Source organism: Cheilinus undulatus, linkage group 16, assembly GCF_018320785.1.
Source record: "Cheilinus undulatus linkage group 16, ASM1832078v1, whole genome shotgun sequence".
NCBI classification, from domain to species: domain Eukaryota; kingdom Metazoa; phylum Chordata; class Actinopteri; order Labriformes; family Labridae; genus Cheilinus; species Cheilinus undulatus.
This window is the reverse complement of record NC_054880.1, coordinates 20,322,603-20,343,447: the sequence shown is the minus strand read 5'-3', so window position 1 is coordinate 20,343,447 and position 20,845 is coordinate 20,322,603.

Below are 20,845 nucleotides of genomic sequence, written 5' to 3'. Positions count from 1 at the left end.
TCGGTGCGCGTGCGGAGCTGCGGCTCTTTCTGATGCACGAGATCAGCTGTTGCGGCTTTATAGTCCGAGAGAGAGAGAGAGAGAGAGGGAGAGGGAGAGATGGAAGTGCTTAATTTTATTCATCAGAAGAAGAAAAAAAGAGCATCTTGTCTTGTGGGACCAGTAACAGCGCACGAGGATGGCCGGGCAGGGATTTAACGAGTTGGTTTGAAGTGCACGCTTACGCTGATTTTTAACGCAAAGGAAACAGGAGAATACAATCACAATGACAAACACATTTTTTCATTTATATGACTGCACTCTATTTTATTTATTTATTTATTTGTTAAATATTAAGTATTGAAGCACAACTGAGGGTAAGCTCATTTATTAAAAATAACCAAAAGTTAGTGTGCAGCTACATCATACAGTTTATTTGTCCCATAACTACAGACCTGAGGTACAAAAAAATAAAAAAGCAAATGAGACCGTCAGCCAAAGTATGGTCTATATAGCATTTTTTAATGTTTGAAACTGTAGCCATGGTAGGTGTCAGACAAATAGTTCAGCTGCAAGGCTAAAATGGTGTTTTTAAGATTATTAAAGATTCTTGCTGAGTTAAAAATCAAGATGATTTTTTTTAACACTACCTAAACTCATACAGGAAAAACCATCAAAGAGGTGCTGCTTTGCCCACAAGAAACGTTCCCCAGAGGAGCTAAAAAGGCATGACACATTTAACTGCAGCAAGCTATACACATAAAAGGATGTTATTAAAGTTATTACTTCCCAGAAATTAGGAAAATAAGATATTCTCATGAAATAAATCTCTTTATACATATGACGAATTCATAATTGAAAACCAAGCCAATTAAAATTGTATTTGAAACAATTTAAAAACAAAGCTTGACCAAGGTGTTTTGGAATGAAAAATTAAAAGCAATAAAAACACAATTAACCACAAAGCCATTATAAAAAAAAAAACAAAAACAACAAAAAAAAAAAAAAAAACAGGACATAAAAAGTTAAAATATTAAGACCAAAAGAAAAGGATAGGATAAAATCTATTATTAGGGAGCAGCCAAAACCCAAGGACTAAAAGTGCTTTTTAAAGTTTGATTTAAAACAGGCAGCATGGGGGAAAGCTGAACATGTGAAGGCACAGCATTTTAGAGCTTCTGCCCTGCTAATGAAAGGCTTGATCAACCCTGAGCTTCAGCTTTGACCTTGGAGAGTCTGAAGCAACTGACCAGTAGATCTCAGTGTCAAAATAAAAGGCTGAAAAGGTCAGAATTATGGGAAGGAGACAGTTTATTTATATTATTATTATTCATTAATCCATAATGCAGTTTTCAAATAAATTTAAAAAAAAAATACACAGAGAGACAATTAAGGGAGGCTGAAATTGGGGAGATATGCTTAAATTTGTGAATGCCGTTTAAAAGAACAGAACAGCTTTTTACATTGCATTTTTGCAAGTGGAAAGTAAATCTACTGCTGGGCAAAATCACCCTCCTGCCTGATCATTCAAGCCTGTCTCAGAGACTAGAAACCATGCAATCAACCACTGAGAACCAACTTCTTGTGGCAGTGAACACAGGTCAATGCTTTTACACTGCAGTCGACCAATTGAGTTCCCTTTATGCAAATAAGCACTACTCCTGGGCCAATCATGTCTTCTGTGCATAAATCCAGACTCAGCATTAGCCAATGAAGTTAGTAAATGTAACTGTGTTGAAGGTGTTTTTGCTGAATGGTCTCTTACAACCACAGAGAAATCCAATGTCAGAGCTTCATGTTACCTAATATTCATTTGTGTGTGCCTGTGTATGAGAGGGGAGACATGGTGCAGAGTCATGATGCACTTTTACACTCAAACAAACAGATTTTTCCCTCCAGCCAGCAGACAGCAACACACATTCTCATCCCAATCCCTACCCCCATTCACACACAAACACACACATGCACACACACACCAGCAGGATGATGATGTGTGATGTAATTTGGTGACGTGTGCGTTTATGTAAGTTCTATTCAGTGAGGTCCTTGGAGTTAACCTATTTTTATAGTTCATTGAGAAAATGTTTGAGAGAGACAGAGGGAGTATGTCTGTGAGTGTGTCTTTTTTTAAACCTGTGTGTGAGAGAGTGTGTCTAGTTAAGTGCATTGCAGAGTAATGCTTTTAAACTTACCAGTCTGTCTTTTTTGTCAACACATTTGCTGTTTTATTTATGTGCTGATATATTGAAGAAATTTCTTGCTCTCTTTCAAATGGACTGTATAGTATTTGATGTGCTGCCTGAACATAAGCTATTTACACATATCTGCTGCCAAATATTTCTTGAAAATTTCCAACAGTTGCTCACTGGTTATGCACAGTTAGCAGGATATGAATGTCATTACCCTCTCTAATTCCTGCTGGTACCACTCATTGGCTCACCCCAACTTAACATGAAGTATTTACTCGATGGCTGGCAGAAAAAAGATTCTGAGCCAAGTCAGGGTGTAAAACTCAGGCATTCTGTTAACACACAGTAATGTGGAGAACTTTCAGGCATTTGTGGGCCAAAAATTGATGCTGGAGTAAGGTGTGTAATTGTAAGCATGGCTGAGGGCACCATTGGGCAGGAAGGCAGATTGACGCAACCCCTGTCACTCCCTGGATATCCTTGCATACGTACAACCAAGAACATGGGAAAATAATCTATTGAAAAAATAAAGTCCACACCTTTGGGGTGGAGTAATGTAGAGGATATGGCGAGTAAGCACCGCCTAGGGTACCGCCCAGGCGGGTAGGATTGCCATGAGCAGCTGGCCATGCTTTGGATGTCCAAAGGGCCCAAAAACTACCGGTGGTCTCTGGGCATATCACCATGGATGGAAAAGCCCAGAAAAGAGAGATGCTGGCTGCCAAGCGACACCAGGTGTAGACATGTGTTGAGCTTGAATCAACACGTCTACATCACGGACCCTGTGATGAATCCTCTGTGCCACACATGCCTAAAACTTATGCACATGACTGTATATGGTATTTTCAGTTTTGCTTTTATTTGACACTTGAGCACTGAAAAAATCTAGATATATGCCAATGTGATGTCTATTCAAACATGCATGAAGTTATCTGCTGCTTTGGCAAATGTTTTTTTTTTTTTTTTATGATACCTGAGCAGCACAAAATGGCTGCATAAAAAATGTATGACAACACTAAAATTCCAAGATATTCCAGTTACTTATGAGATGGGTTTTTTTCAGGTCATCCAATGGTAGAATTCTCATGTTCACTGGAAAGTTTGTGCACAAACACACAAACAGCACCAAAACATAGCAATGTGACCACAGTAAGGGGTGTATTTAACCTTCTGCATACATTTTGTGACAAAAAAAAACTAATCTTGTCTCATTGCACAGGTTTAGTATGTGCAAAAGTTGTGTAATCCTTTTACAAACCAGGTCTTGTGGTAAGAAAGATTGGATATGGAGAAAAAAAAGAACATTTTGAGCTATGAAGTCTCAATTTACCATTCTTAAAAAATAATCAGATAATTCATTAATATTTGATTTTGTTGGTCATCTACTATTAAACACATTTGAGGAAATTACTGACATGGACTTGCAGTCATAATTCATTCACAGTTTTTATCAGGATTATTTAGAAGATAAATATCATTTTCCTTAAAATACATTCAAGCTAGGCAGGTTTATTTACATACAGTAGCATTATTTAAGCACACAACTCAAAGTGCTTTTAAGAATAGAAAGCCTTACATTTTAAGCATTAAGACCGTTAAAAGTCAGCTAAAGGGCATTACAAATAAAATATATTTAGATTTAAGATGAAAATAAATAAATACATATACATCAAGGAAAAATTATAACTTGAAAAATAAATAAAAAATACAGTTAAGCGTAAAAAAAAAACACTTGTTAATAACAGATTCAATTTTAATATTAGCTCCTCTGATATGGTAACAAATTCAGGACAGTCTGGCTGCAGACCATCTCAGAACAGAAATACAGGCTCAAACTTTGAAAAAAAAAATCAGATGAATCTTCCGTTTAGGGTAAGGGTAAGGCTTGAGGTAACAGTTAGGATATCAAAAGTTAAAATTCTGACATGAAAAACCTGATAAAGCCGAGTAAACCGTCTGCTAACAGAAAAACAGATTGTCCTCCACAAAAACATCCTAACGCAGTAAATGTAGCTTGCTTACCTCAGTTAGCAACCTAAGATTTGTATGTAACAAAACTATGTAGCTACTTAGCTAACATAGCTAAAGCTAAGCTTTGCATCATTAGCTACAGTGCTAAGTTAGCTTAAGCTAAATTTTCTAAAGCTAATTTAGCTATAGCTAATGGAACTATTTAGCTAAAGTAACTACATAGTTAACATACAAAAGCTAAGCTCACATAGCAGCTATTTGAGCTGCAGAGGCACATTATCCAAGTAGCTACATTAGCTGTAGTTCCCATTGCTAAAGCTAACTTGGCTACATTGGCCTATGTAGTAATATTAATTATGTAGCTAGCATAGCTATTTTAGCCTAGCTAAAGCTAACAAAGCTTAAACGAACAAATGTTTGTGTAACTACTTCTAAAGTGGGTATTTTCATAATTTTATTTTGGACCATTTTCTGTTTTATTTATCAGATGTTGCTTATTCTGTAATGTTTGTAATGTGTCATTAATGTAACTGCCAGACTTTGTTAATAAACAAAGTTGACTTTTTAGAAAAATCTAAAATTGGAAATACGCTGTACCAGCAAATAAAGACACTTCCTTTCTGAGATATACAGTGTCTCCTATGAACAGTCTGTGTGAGTGGCTGTCAAAGATGAACAGTCTGCAGTCAGACCCCTCTCAAGAAATAACCTTATATATCCAAATTTCAAGTTGAATTCCTCTGCCGTCTGAACAATGAAGTAGTTTAAATTGTGTACTTTTTAAAAAAGAAAAAAGTTAGAAAATGTTATCAAAGTCAACAGTTTGATCTGTGGCATTGAATCCATATGTCAGCCGATGAATAGTGTTTTCAATGTATCATTTGTGTAATTAATTTACTGCAGACAGCAAGCCAAACGCAGAGTGTCTCTCTTCTGTGATTGATGACACACAAGGAAGTACAAATTCTGTCTGGTCTATTTCTATGATGGTGACATTGTCCAGCCCTGGTTATTTTTCCTGCTTGCCTACGAGTGCCGCTATACTGCTGAGATCAGCGCAAAAATCTGTGTGTGTGTGTGTGTGTAACATTGTGCGGCGAGGCTGTGGGGACATGTGGAGACTGGAGAGTCATTAGCATAATAATAGACTCAGATGCATGTAGACAAGCAGGCGGTGTGGGAGTGTGTGTTTGTGTGTCCTGTCAGGAAACACAATCGAAGGTTCCTTGTTGACTTTTCATTCCTCTGTCTTTTAAAGAGCTATTTAAATGACAGGGTTTTAAATAAAACTCCATTCAAATAGAAGGGTTTTACATATAAAGCAATATCCAGATGAAGGGTTTGTAAACAAAAACTGACAGAGAGAAATACAGAGCAGAGAGGGCGGAGAGAAAACAGAAGGAGGGGGTAAGAAAGCTAGAAAAACAAAGAGAAGGAGCAAAACAGAGGAAAATAAAGACACAAACCACTTATAAAGGACAAATGGAAGGTCAAACAGGTTTGTATGAAGGAATAGCAGCTCTTTGTAACAGAATTATAACACTGGATGGATAATAGTGAAGATCACTGACCATGAAGAGGATTTTGCAAACACTATTCATGAGATGCAATTACTCTCAAAACAAATATTTTTAGTTTGAGTTGAGCTATCAGAGGTGTTTACTCTTGTCGGGTCAGAGAGGCATGGTACACCAGTCCCAGTGAGTCCAGTTCAGAAAGTTTTGTCTGGAATGAGACAATACAAGCTTACATATAGTAAACATGGATGACACACGCAAATTGAGTGACTGTGCAAGAAGAAGACTAGTGAAAGAGGACACCAACACACCTATGACTACTCTAAAGGAGTTACAAGCTTCAGCAGCTGGAATGGGAGAGACTCTGCACACAAATGTTGCCATGTTTTCACCAGTTAAAGATTTATGGAAGAGTGGCAAAAAGAAGCCAGTGCTGAAGAAAATTCCTATTAATCTTGACTAGAGTTCAACAAAATGCATGTGAGAGACTCTGTGTTCAAGTGGAAGGAAGTTCTTTGTTCTGATAAGACCAAAATGTTTTTTTCAGCCTTCAGACAAGACACCATATCTGGTGGACACCAAACAAAAATTCAACCCAAACACACCATCGTGACTGTGAAGCACGGTGGTGGCAGTATCATAGTGTGGGGATGCTTCTCAGCAGCCAGCCCTGGGAGGCTTGTAAAGGTAGAGGGTAAAATGAATACAGAAAAATAAAGGTAAATCCTGGAGGATAATCTTATTCAGTCTGCAAGAGAACTACAGCTTGGGAGGAGGTTTAATTTCCAGCAAGACAATGACCCAAATCATTAAACGAAAGCTACACAGAAATGGTTTAAAGACAACAAGGTGAATGTTCTGGAGAGACCGAGTCAAATCCAAGACCTCAGTCCAATGGAGAATTTGTGGCTGGACTTGGAAAGAGTTGTTCATGCCTGAGCCCCAGCCAAACTGACAGAGCTTGAGCAGTTTCACAAAGAAGAAATTGCAGTGTCAAGATGTGCAAGCCTGACTGAGACCTATCTACACAGACTCAGTGCTATGATTGCAGCTAAAGGTGCATTTACTAAATATTGACTTGAAGATAGTGAATACTTAGGCAGTCACTTATTTTACATTGCTTGTTTTTTTTATTTAATTGTCATTGCTTTGTAGAACTCTATTTTCATATTGACATTAAAAATGATGTTTTTTTGTCAAACAAGCCAAAGTATATTGATCATAATTGATTTATAAAATCAATTAAAAAGGGTAAAACAGCCAATGGGTTAAATACTTCGTTTAGGGAGCCTTTAGGTACACATGGATGCAACTTAACAGACTTAGGATGTGCTTTGTGTCCCTGAGTGAGCAGGACCACCTCTTGTCCCATGTGGTGACAGAGCTAATAATTACAGAGCAAAGAATCCATATGAAAAAAAAAAACAGTGTGAAGACAGAAAACAACAAACCCAGTGGAATTTTAATGTAAAATTGTTTTTAAGAAAGTCTTTTGCTCTTGGATATGTTTAGTTTGGATAAATTTAATATCTACCATATTAGCGTTTAAAATGTTGCATATTATATCCTTCAACATTGTTGAAGCGAGTGTGATGTACGCATAATTAGGTGGGTTTTTTTTTTTCAAATGAAAATAATGATAGACTTGTTAATGATGGCCAAGAAAAAAACATTGTCTTGATAAGCATCTTTAAGTCAACAGAAGTACAGCTGACCTGTCATCGTCTTCAACAAAACACCTGTGTCTGCTGTTCTTACCTGACAGATCAAAACTGTTTGCCTTTGCCTTCTACACCTGTTCTGACAGCCTCTGAAAATCCAGAAATACTTTTATGAGGTGAGCAGAAGGTCATGAGGGTTAGGAGGAAAACAACATCATCTTATTTGAGGAAAAAGAAAGTAAGGTAACACCTTTCACATAAAGTTTTGATTTACATTGCTTGTAGCAGTTCTTCTCAGGAGTTATGTTTTAAAGAAAAGGATTGAGTGGATACTCTTTGTTTTGTTCATTCATCACTGACATGGGCTCAATAAAAACTCCTGAGAGGTAAATGTCATTGTCACCAAACATATCCTCCTCTTGTTTAATCATGGCGCACAGAGTTGTCAATGTTAGGACTCTCAAGGGTGAATGAAAGTAAATGGATGTTGTTTTTTCTTTTTTGGAGATGTCCCTGTTGTTGCTCCTTTTTTTGTCTTTGAACATTTGGGTTAAGTGTTGTCTTGCTATTTATTTTGCTTCAAACAAATCCACTAAAGACCCTGTTCAACCCTTGACCTCATCCATTCAACACTTTGTTTAGACTTGAGAGACTTGCTTTGATCGTCAGAGAAACCCCAGAACACTTATTGTCTTTGAAGCACTTTGTAACTGTGAAACCCCATTTTCTCCTTTACAATCCCCAACATAAAACAATGACATTTTTGTAAACTGCTCTGAACTTTTGTAAACACAGGCAGACTCTGAAGAGCTTTCAGGGGTTAAGAATGACAGTTTTTATTCAGAGCATTGCAATACAGTGAAACCTTACACAATACATGCAGCTCAATACAAAAAGTAGCCAGGGATTTGTCATATTCAGTGCATTAGCAAGTGAACAATGTAGGAAGAGGAGAAGCAAAATACATTATAATAGGAATATAAAGAGAAGCCCACAGCTGGCCATAATAAAACAAAACAAAGAAAGATCATAATATCACCAGTAAACCCGTCATGTCCGTGTCATTAAGATACATATACGACCCGGCATGTGTGCTATGAATATGTATGTTGTATGTATAAGATGTGACCCTGGACATTAATATGTATTGGGTGGTAATGAGGCGAATGGGCAGATCAGATGGGTCCTTTTTAACTGGTCACATGTGGCTCATTAGGATAGGGCCACACAAAGCACCTGACACCCTAAAGATGACGACTGCACCCGAAGAATGCTTTTATGTCATTTTTGTTTTTATGAGGGAGGGCAGAGCGAGGGGAGATCAAAGACAGAGGGGAGATAAGAAGCAAAAGTCGACATTGGGATCTGAACTAATTTGGCGGATGTGATAATACACTAAACAGAGAGGAGGCAGAGAAAGTTCAAACATGAATGACAGAGCAAGATTTTCATGCATCAGTGCAGAGAATGCTGCTTCTGTAGCTGACCCTGAGTGTTGACATTTGTGAGCACATGAGGGGTCAAAAGCAGAAATTGTCCAACAGGAATTGTCATCGAACAATATCAACATAAGCCCCAACTTTATTTTTGAATCTTTTTTTACAAAGCCCCAATTCACCACTTGCCTCTACCACTTACCCCTTGTTTCAACTTCCATATGGTCACAGAGGTGAGTGAAACTTAAGTCCATTCATATGAATATCCAACATGACAGTGAAACTCCTCCCCATTTTATCAGTAGCATGCCACAAAAAAACAGAACTTTTGCAGTGGATTTCAAAAATATTGTATGACTTTGCTAGTTTTGCAAACAAGCTGCTAACAGGCTACAACGTCTTACATTTATTAGCTTGATATAAAACATGCCAAGATTTATCAGTTGATAAGAAGAACAGTAAGATCTTCTTGTCAGTTTGATAATTTTTTTTATACATTTATGTGAAAAGTTAGAGGGCATAGTACAATTTTTAAAATCAAGTTACAATGGCTGAACAAGTTAGCTTAGTAATTCAGCCATTTTTGCATTTTTAAATTAAACATTTCTTAAAACAAGTGAGATAAGTTCCAAGCCAAGGCTGCCTGTAAGGGGGGATAAAGGGGAGAGCTTTTTGGGGCCCCATGAGGTGAGGAATATTATGGTCTAGTATAAAGTTAATGTGTGATAACTATATTTTATATTTAACCTTAATAATAACGACTTATCAAAGACACAACCGTTAATTTTCTATTTATTTATGATGTAGTACAATAAGTACAAAGGAAAACATGGGTAGGAAAAATGGTGAAAAGCGGTCAAAGAGTGGCATAAATTAGCAGGAAAAAAAGGTGGAAAGTGGTTACAGTGTAGCAAGAATGAAAGTGGTGAAGAAATAGTCAAAAATGTGTAGAAAAATGGTGAGAAGTGGTTAAACAGAGGCCAAAAGGAGTAAAAAGAGGCTAAAACTGAAAATATTGTTAAGAGAGGTGAAAAAGAGCAAGATTTGGCTAATAATGGCAAAAATGGGAAAAAAATGTGAAAAGAAGTTGAAAAGTTGCAAGAAAATGGTTAAAAAAAATTTAAAATGCCAACTAAAGGTGAAAATCAGTTAAAAAGTGGCAAAAGCAGAAAATACTGAAATACCAACTGTGTGCAAGTGTACAAATGTAACTGTTTCTTTGTAAATAAGATCTGAATTTGTGTCAGCAATCTTGTAAAATAATCTAATGTTGTTCCAATGCATTTTGGTCATTTTCATTTCAGACAAGCACTTTAGATAAAACTGTAAAGTAGTAATGTCTGGTTTAGTCATTGTGTATGTTAATTTTTTTCTCAACAGGCTTTATTGAAACATTATGCACAGTACAATATAACATATTAGTACAGTGCTATAGCAATCAAACAAATAAAGTGCTTTTGTATAAGACAGAAAATACAAAAGAGAAAACTGACGAGGCAGTAACAGAGTAGTCAATGGTTAAAAGGGTTAGAGGCAGTCAGGATTCAATTTATTAAATAAATCTTTAATCAAGTTTAATGTGTGAATAGAGAATTATTATAAATCATTTTAATGGACTCTGTGTAATTTTTACATTCAGTTCTAAATGCTATGAAGTGTGGGTGAGTTTTCTGGAATTTAGTTTTATAGATGTGAAATTGTTTGTCGTAATTTTTTGTGTTTTTTTTTTTTTTTTTGTGTAAGATTTACTGTGCAGGTCATATTATTTATAAAAGAATTTAAATAGCCTTCCAGAACAATTTAATTACCGGACATTCATAGAATAAATGCAATATAGCACAGCACTAACTGAAATCAAGTGTTTGCAATGACTGGTGATGAGTCTTTTGCATCACTTTGGACAGATTTTGGCCCGCTCTTCTTCGCAGAATTGTTTTAAACCCATATTGGAGGGTTTCCCTGCATGAACTGCCTGTTTAAGGTCACATCACAGCATCTCAATTGGATTTAAGTCCAGACCCTGACTTGGCCACTCCAAAACCTTAATTTTTTTTTTTTCTTGAGCCATTCAGAGGTGGACTTGCTGGTATGTTTTGGGTCGTTGTCCTGCTGCATAACTCAAGAGTGCTTGAGCTTGAGGGCACGAACTGATGGCCGGACGCTGGCCTTCAGGATTTTCTGGTAGACAGCAGAATTCATTGTTCCATCAATCACAGCAGGTGGTCCAGGTCCTGAAGCAGCAAAGCAGCACCAGACCATCACACTGCCACCACCATGTTTGACTGTTGGCATGATGTTCTTTTTATCAAATGCTGTGTTATTTTTACACCAGATGTAACGGGCCACACACCTTCCAAAAAGTTCAACTTTTGTCTCGTCAGTCCACAGAATATTTCTCCAAAAGTCTTGGGGATCATCAAGATGTTTTTTGAAAAACATGTGAGATGAGCTTTTGTCTTCTTTTTTTGTCAGCAGTGGTTTTGGCCTTGGAACTTTCCCATGGGTGCCATTTTTGCCTTTGTCTTTCTTATGGTTGAGTCATGAACTCTGACCTCAACTGAGGCCAGTGAGGCCTGTAGGTCTTCGGATGTCTTCTGGGTTCTTTTGTGACCTCCTGGATGAGTCATCGTTGATTGGTTTTGATGGTTTGATGATCCAAAACATTTAAGTGTGATAAATATGCAACAAAAAAAAAAAAAAAAAAACTCAGGGATCAGGAAGAGGGCAAATACTTTTTTCTCAGCACTGTATATAATTTTAAAAGAATATTTTATCTTTGCTTGATGATTAATTTCAACGGTTCAGTTACAGACGATACACCCAGAAAGGAGCAGATAGAGAGCAGCAGGATGGATAGTTGGGTTGGAATTAACAAGGCACATGTGTGCCATTAAAGAAGGTTGATATAAAGCAGCTGACACCCATGTGGGGAGTGTAGGGTTATGAAATATCACTGAAGCCATGTGTCTCGCTGTGCACCATACAAGGTGGGTTTTTTTTCCTTTTATTGACAATACACACAAAACACAGCACCTATGTGACACCTGACTGGATTTCAGAGGCCGTAAACTGCCTTTATTTGTTGCTTGGATCTGTTTTGGTTAATGATAGGGCTTTAAGATGGGCTGTTATGAAGAGAAGCAGAGGCAATATAAAATTCAGACAGATAATTAGGCCCATATAAATGGAGCCACCTGACACCCCAAAACCTCAAACAAGTGATGATGCATGAACCATTTGCCGTTCATTTTTAGCATGTTGACCTCTGATGAATTCTCTATAAAAAGCAAGATTACATTTCCGGTACACTTAAAGGTTTGAAACCACTTTTTACTTATATTAGCTGATTCATTGAATTTGACAAAAAAAGAAAGTTATGAAATTGCAATCTTAACAAAAGCAATACTATGACAATAAATAGGAAATCCAATCAAAATCCAGGAAATATGTCTCTGCCTTGAATGTGCAAGGACTGATATTAAACTTTGAACACATTAGTCACACTTAATCCTTGGTCGTGCAAGAGAATCTTTGTAATACTTGAGAATTATCTGGAACAATCTATCTTTAGTTCTCTGTGCAAGGACAAACTCTGTACTTTTCAGTGATAACACTAAATAATGACAGTGCTTTAACTCTCATCTCTTCAAAACTTTACAAAACAGCAAATTCAGAGCCTGTTTACACCACTTATTATGATCCATGATTATGTGACAACCTCTTTTGGAGTAAAAGAAGGAAGATGGCTGATACAGTATCTGCTCAATGAGGAGAGCCCAGATGGATGGATGAATGTATGTTTGTACCCTATGAACCAAAACTCAACACTGATGTATTTTTTTAAGTTTTTAAGAACAGATGGAAAAGGTGGGCTTTTGCACTGTATGGTGGCTTACAATGTACCACTTAGCATGTATTTTTAAAGGACTATATCTGACCAAAAAATGCAAAAGCAGTTACAAAAGCAATGGCAACTAAAATCATTATTTCTATAGAGCAATATATAATACCTGTAAATGCTGCCACATGTTAGATGTTAGACAGTGAAGAAAATATAATTGTGGTAACTCATTAACTGAGTGATATGTGGTATCTGATTTAGTAAGATGTTTTTTTTTTTCTTTTGTGAGGAAACACTACAAATGCATGGATAGGACAAGAGCATAGACCAAAGTAAAAGTTCAAGAAGCACTTGAGTGCTCAGTCTTTGTTCATGCCTATTACTGAATGGAATAATCTTAGAGTTATATCATTTCTGATGTTTAATGGTAAGTTATGCATCTCTTGAGACTCCTATTTTGCCCTTGTGTTTAATGTTTTGGAAATGATAGGTAGATAAGTTTTCAATACCACATTTTTAAAATAATGCAAACCATTCATTTTATGTTCAATAATACCAAAAGTACCTAGGCTTAAAAAAAAAAATCTACTATCAGATTTTTCTACCCAGGGCAGCAAAAATGAATGACAGGGAAGGAAGCGGTCACAGATTGTGCATGTGTGCCGGAGATGATGCTAGACCACATTTTGCATCCTGGTACCGCTTTCAGCAGGAACCTGGAAGTGCCTTTTTCAGTGCATTTCTGGCATATTATGAGAAATGTATGAATGAAAACAAAACATAAATTTTCTGTAAATTCATCTTATGAGAAGTAGTTTTATTGTACAGTCAGAGATTGAACAGAGTCCTCAATTTAAAACAAGAAGTATTGAGAAGGTGGTCATGGAGGTGGGCCAACCTGAGCAGTGCTAGTCTTTACTCGCTGGAAATGTTGAATGTGGGGTGGATCCGTGTTACAGAGGTGTGTTTGGGCAACTGAACTTGCAATAGCAGCCTCAATAAAAAGAAAGATTGTCAAGCTGCACACCGTTCACTCTAACGAAATGCTGTAAATTTACGAGGAAATTTCAACAGCAAGATCCCATTATGTTAAAATACAGGACAACCCTGTATAATAATGGTTTATAACATTATTTTACTGTATTACTGCTTCAAGGAAAGAAAACAGTAATTTCTTGTATTTTTTTGTATGCATTTTAGGAACAAGAAGGTGAGAGCACATGCTTGGAAGGAGAGTGAAGTTAGAAATCACATTATTATCCAACTCCATCCTAACAATAAACAGGTTAATGCCTTACTGCTTTGCTAGTTAGAAAAAAACATCACTTACTAAGTTTGAGGTCATTTGTAAGATTAGCATTAGCTAGAGTTTGACATGACACACAAACACCGCAGGCACACACAGTGAGTAAATTCTTTGCCAGCTAACATTAGCTTGATCTTAACAGTTGCTAAAAATTGAATTCAGATAATTCATTTAATGTATTATTACCTCTGCCAAGGAGGTTATGTGATCGGCAGGTTTTGTTTGTTAGTTTGTTTGTTAGTTTGTTTGTTAGCAACATAACTCAAAAAGTTATGGACCGATTTTGATGAAATTTTCAGGAAATGTCAGAAATGGCATAAGGAAGAAGTTAGTAGAATTTGGGAGTGATCCAGATCACCATCTAGATCCAGGAATTTTTTAAAGGATTCTGTACTATTAGGAAATAGGGCCAATGGCGGAGGGCTGCGCTGTTACCACTTTACACCAGGAGATGAAGGACATGAGTAACTTCAATCCCAGCAGCATTCTTGGGTGTGTTTCTATTCAAAGCTTTGGAGTCTATAGAGTTTGAAAGACGCACGCCCGGTCGAGGAGACGAGTCAGAGCGTAACAGAGAGAAAGACAGCGAATTGTAGCGAGAATACTCACAATACTGGGAGGAATAGAGGAATATTCACCCTCTGCCATGACTTCCAGTCGTCCAGTTAGGCCATGGGTGAGACTATCAGTGCATCTGATGGCACTGGCAGGCAATGCTTCCACCATGACAGTCCACCCATAGCAAAGCTAGTGCTTTGCCTCACCGTATTTCCACCCCACTGGGGAGAGAGTAATTGGTGAATGCCATGGTGGGGGGCACATGGGGCCGGATCTGGGAATTCTTTTAAGGATTCTGCACTATCAGGAGATAGGGCTAATGGCAGAGGTCTGTGCTCTTTGAGTGCTTTTTTAGTTTGTCAGTTTAGCTAGAAGGGAATGAATTCAAAGCAAGGTGTAGTATTTTGCTATAATTCACAGTAAAAATCTGCAAATATATCTCTTAAGAAAAAGTGTAAATAAACGATAGTAAACTGCTAATCTTTTCAACAGCATTTTACTGTTAAGGTTTAAAATAACTGCTTTTTGCTGTATTTATAAGAACAGCAGCAAACTGTAAATTTCAGCAACGGCAATATACCGTTATTTTTACAGTAACTTCCTGGCAACCCTACTGCCAGTTTTTTTTTTACCATTTTTTAACAGGGGGAATTTCTAAGAGTGTTCATTTGAGACATTGTTGATCTCAGAACAGAAATACACACTAAAAATTTTAAAATCAGATTAAACTTCCATTTAGGGTTAGGGTAAGGGTTAAGGTAGTAGTAAGGGTACCAAGTGTTAAAAGTAAAAAAAAAAAAACGAACCTGCAAAACCCAGTTACAAAACATTTATTTTAGCAGAGTAAACAATCTCTTTACAAGAAAAATGTTGTTCTCCATGAAAACACATTTCAACAATCCAATGTAGCTTAGGTAGCTCTGTTAGCTGCATAAGCTATGGGCATAATGGAGCTACATAGCTAATGGAGCTAAGGCTATTCTCACAAAGCAGCTATGTAAGCTACGTTATCTAAGCAGCTAAGTCAGCTTTATCTCAATTGATTAGGCACAAATTGTTTAAGCTAACGTAGCTACATTGGTTTATGTAGTTACGTAAACTTGTAAGGTTAAACTAAAGCTAACTCAGCTAAAATGAGCCACCGTTCGTGTAGCTACTTCTAAAACAGGTCTATACATAATTTATTCCCTCTGAACTTTTCCCGTTTGATTTATGAAATGTTTCTTAGTCTGTAATGTTTACAGTGTTGTTATTTCATGAATATAGCTGCCAGACTTTGTCTTTGAATAAAGTTGATTTTTCTTACTGGAAATATGCAGTACCAGCAAATTACGGCACTTCCTTTCTGAGATCAATGGTGTCTCAGATAAATGGTCTTTAAGAATGTCTAGAACTGTACAGTCTGCAACCAGACCCCTTTCATAAAAAGACTTGTTCTGTTACAACTATAAAAATTAAGAATTTCTCTGTCTTTGACAATTTTTGGAAATATCCAAGATAGTGTAAAACCTATATTTACAAATAATAATATAGAAATGATCACATTTTAGATTAATAAAGATATTTTTGAACCAAAATTCTACATTAAAAACTTTTATGATTAAAATAAAAAATCATAGTGAGCTTTTATCCCCATGTTCGACTGTTTGCTATTCCTTTATCCTGAATCTTTCTCTGTTAACAAATCTTTCAAACAATGATTCTACATGTACGACATATTCCTCTCAATTATCCCTATCTGTGTACTAAATAGCTTTATAAAGCTGCGTCTGGGGCGACACATGTTCACCGACAGATAGATAGATGAATAGACAGGTTTATGAGTCATTAATTCAAACACAGACGGCTTATTAACCAGCCTGTGTTCACAGCTGGCTTACACCTGATACCGTCAATAGCCCCTTGACTCCTTTAACTATGTGTGTGTGCTCTGGTGTGAGTGTGTCAGTGCATGCCCCTATGGTGCTTTAAAATGATCTGAAATGCTTTAACAGTGTCCTCTCTGATGTTCCCTTCCCTCCACTTCACTCCTCTAGAGGACAGATTACATTATCATAAGAAATTTAAACAAGAGAGCAAACCTTTTATTTAATATGTTGATTTCCACTGGAAACACCACACAAGATTAGAGTGCACTTAATGAATCATGAGTAGACACTGTAGTGCATTTGTGGCTTTAATGAGGAGATAAAAGTGATCATACATATTATGCTTCTAACATGCACATCAAAGTGGACATATTAAAGGATATGGATTGTATGCTCAAGAATGGGGCTTCATTAAGTGCAGTTAAATCTGCCTAATGGTGTGGACGTTTTCTTTTTTTTTTGTACTTTTTTTTCCTAAATTGACTCGCACTAACTGCTGGATATTTTAGGTAAGGCAAATACTTTGGTCTACTTGAGAATGCACAGCTTGTTCGCATTGCAGCACAATGAATCTTGGAAAATTCTTGCCAACATAGGATGGATCTTTTGATGTTCTACTGTGACTTAATTGGTCCTTAAATGTGCCCTCAGAAGGATGCAGGCCCTGAAATGGGACACAGCTTATATGTTTTACTTGAAACCCCTCATGAAGAAGTTCTATTAAGTTTGTGTTCATCTATTTAGAGAGAAACGAGACTGTTTCCTCTGACTGCTTCTTTCATTTTTACCTTTCCACTTCTTATGAAATCTGTGTTTTTCTATTTTCTAATCAGAACGAAAGCAAGCAGCAGGAGTGCCAGTGATGCGGCCCATTTATCCTCCCAACTGGTGTGTAAATTAAGACATCTTCAAAGGCTGCTTCTGATGGAGTTATTCGAGTGTAGTCCATGTCACCTCCCCAAAATTCAAAGGGAAGAAGATGAGTTACCGAGAATCAGCTAAAATTAGAGAGGCAACAAGCAAAGCGAAGCCTGTTTTGATTGGCAGTGATGTTCCTGTGATGAAAAAGATATCAAACTGTGTTATTTGTAAAAGCAATCCACTTCTGTTTGGAAGCCACATGCAGATCTATTTTAGTTCAGCTGTGTCAACATGTTGATCTTCATGTGAGGAGAAGACGGTGCACATGATGCTCCGCCCGTGATCTTACACAATTAAAACTAGCTTTGCTAACACTAAAACATCTCTCCTTAAGCTAGTTATTTAAATTGTCTCTCATTTTGTGCAACAACTCAGCAGAAGGAAGAGATTCAGGGGGTTAATTGGGTCTAGGGACACAGCATACTCGCACAAACACACACAACCAAATCCTCTTAGCTTTATAATGAAGGAAGTAGAGGAAGAGGTGAAGAGAAACAGGGAGAGAAATGCAGGGAAAGAGAAGAAAAAAGGGGCGAGGATGGAGAGAAATAACGACAGCGAACAAGACGACGAGAGATGCAGGTCAAGATAAAAGGATAAACACTAAGGGATAAAAAAACGAGGGGATGCTGTGATGGAAGCAACAGAGAAATAGGAGAAGGAAAAAGTTGAAGGGGTGACAGTTAGGAGTGGATTGTAAAATAACAATGCTTTGTTGCCATGGAAACAAACATTTTTATCAGCCCGAGAGGCAGGAAAGTAACCTGCTTGTTAAACCTTTCTGTGCTATCTTGTTAAGCTGTTGTTGTGTTTGTGCCAGCAACAGTATGTCTGCAGTCGTGGTGTTCCCTAATGAAACACTGTGGGCACATGACTGGATGCTCTGGTTTCTGGTTTTCTGTTCTCACCTGATTTTTTTTAATTTCTCTCTCCTCTCTTCTGAATGAATGAGGTTATAATTTGTATCTTCACACTTAGGCCCCATTGACTTAATGAGGCTGAACTTTCAAACTTGATTTGTGTTGAACCCTTGGCTCACCTTTGGACCAGGAATGCAACTGTCCAGCTGAACGGTTAGTGTCGGATCCCTTCACAAACTAATTACTAATTTAATTTTAGTTTAAACTCAAGTAAAATTATTGATATTTTTATCAGTTGAGGCCCAATATCCTGGTCAAAGGCTCTGTCATAGCTGTAACACAGCCGCCTGCCAGAAGTCACTGCTGTAGCTGTGCTTGATGACTACTGCCGGGCTGCGTCATTGCTCTTTAAACTGATGGAAACAACAATGAACTGATAGCCCCAGTAACATCTCATAGGTACAGTGCAATTTAGCACTGTTTTAATGTATAAAACCAAGCCAAATTGTATGAAAGCTGTGTAAAGTTTTTTTCACATATACATTGCATATAAAAAGTATTCACCTATTGGATGTTGTACTCTTTTATTGATTTTATAAATCAATCATGGTTCATATAATTGGTCTTTTTATTTAAAAAAAAATGAAAAGTATAAGTCAGGGGATGGATATAAAATATTTTCTAATGTATTGAACATCCCGAGAGTTTAGTTAAATCCACCATCAAGAAATTTAAAGGAACATGGCACATGTGTAAATCTGCCTAGATCAGGCCGTCCTCACAAACTGAGAGGCGGTGCAAGAAGGAGAGTAGTGAGAGAGGCCACCAAGAGACCTATGACTACTCTGAAGAAGTAACAAGTTTCAGCAGCTGAGATGGGAGAGACTCTGAATACAACAACTGTTTCCTGGGTTCTTCATCAGTCAAAGCTTTAAAGCAGCACTACATAACTTTCACTTTTTGTGTAGTTTTGACAAAAGCGGTAGTGCTTTACCGGAAGGAACACTCAATTACCCATGAGCACCAGCGCATACTGCCGTAAAGATCCTGATCTCCCGGTCGCGTGTATTTGTTTTGGAAGCGAATGAAAGAAGACGGGACTTACTTTCAAAACTACTCTTCTGTCTTTAGCGGCTGTCTGCAGAATGGATAGTGAAGAGATAATGTATTTATTTTTGGCTAAATGACAATGTTGAAAATCACTCGGTTCAACTTGTTTTTTTTACCGCAAAGTCGCCCCTGCCCCCCATCCTTTTTCAGCGAGATAGTGAATAAACTGATGACGAGATGGCCCTTAAAGACACAAAAAGACACATTACACACTCAAGAGTACTGTATATGGATGGTAAGGAATCAACATATACTCACAAGTCCAACAATAACAGGGCCAAATCAGCATCAGTCGGACATCCCTCCTCGTCTTTCAGCTCACGCCAGCGAGTGAACGCCGGGCCAATGTTTATTCTTGTCCGGGCATTTATCTTGTTACTCTCCCGCTTTCTTTTTTTTGTCTCCTCTGATAAAACTTTTCTTTTCTTTGGGTTTTTCGCTGCTTCTGCCATGATAACAACTCTACATTTAGTTTTCGTCTCGACTTCCGTCTTTTCAACGAATCAGGAAGGAGGGGGAAGTATGCCGTAGAGCAGTCAAAGCAGTAGAAATTTGTAGTTTTTTTAGTGTGGAAGGGTTCCTACTATCCACCTAGAAGTTACATTGTGCCAGTGAAGGCCATACAGACCCCCCCAGACCATGACAGAGGTGTCATTCAACCTGTTGTAAGGTGATGTACCATCACAATGACTCTCGAAATATTGTATTAAGGTGGAAAAACTACATAGTGCTGCTTTAAGGGAGAGTGGCAAAGAAATTATTGGAAAAAAAACCTTGACTTGACTAGAGTTTGCCAAAAGGCATGTGGGAAGATCCATGGCCCCTCTGATGAGACCAAAATTGGGCTTTTTGGCCATCAGACAAGACACTTTGTTTCTTAGCATGATGCTGGTGGCAGCATCATGCTGTGGGAATGCTTCTTGGAGGACAGCCCTGGAAGGCTTGTAAAGTAATCCAGGAGGACGATCTTATTCAGTCCACAAGAGAACTATGGCTTGAGAGAAGATTTACTTCCAGCAAGATATGACCCAAAGCATACAGCAAAAGCTGCACAGACATGTATTTTATTATTATTATTTTATTTATTTTATCTATGTTTTCACAAGAAAAAAAAATACAATTTGTGTACACAGCTTTCACAAGGAAAGTACATATGAGAAATTGTGCAGGTGAGGCAAGGAAACCTGAGAAGGGCTTATAATTAAACCTCACCATGTTAAGTGATCATCATTACTAACCAGTAGTGATAAGGGTAGATATAAAAACAACAGATATATAGATACCAGAGATGGTAGAAGAGAAAGCAAGGTGAATGTTCTTGAGTAGCAGACCTCAGTCCAATAGAGAATTTGTGGCTGGACTTGAAAAGAGCCATTCGTACTTATTCCAGTGCAACCTGACATGAGCCTGTTTTGCAAGGAAGAATGCATTGTTGAATGCATTGCATTGTCAGGAAGGAACTTAATTTATCTCATATATCTTTTTATCTAATTGGCATTACTTTTTGAAAATCAGTTTTCAATTTGGCATTTAAGAAGTTTTTTTGTAATTTTTATTTTTGTCAAAAAAAAAAGAAAAAATATATTCACCATGACTGATTTATAAAATCAATAAAAGTGTAAAACATC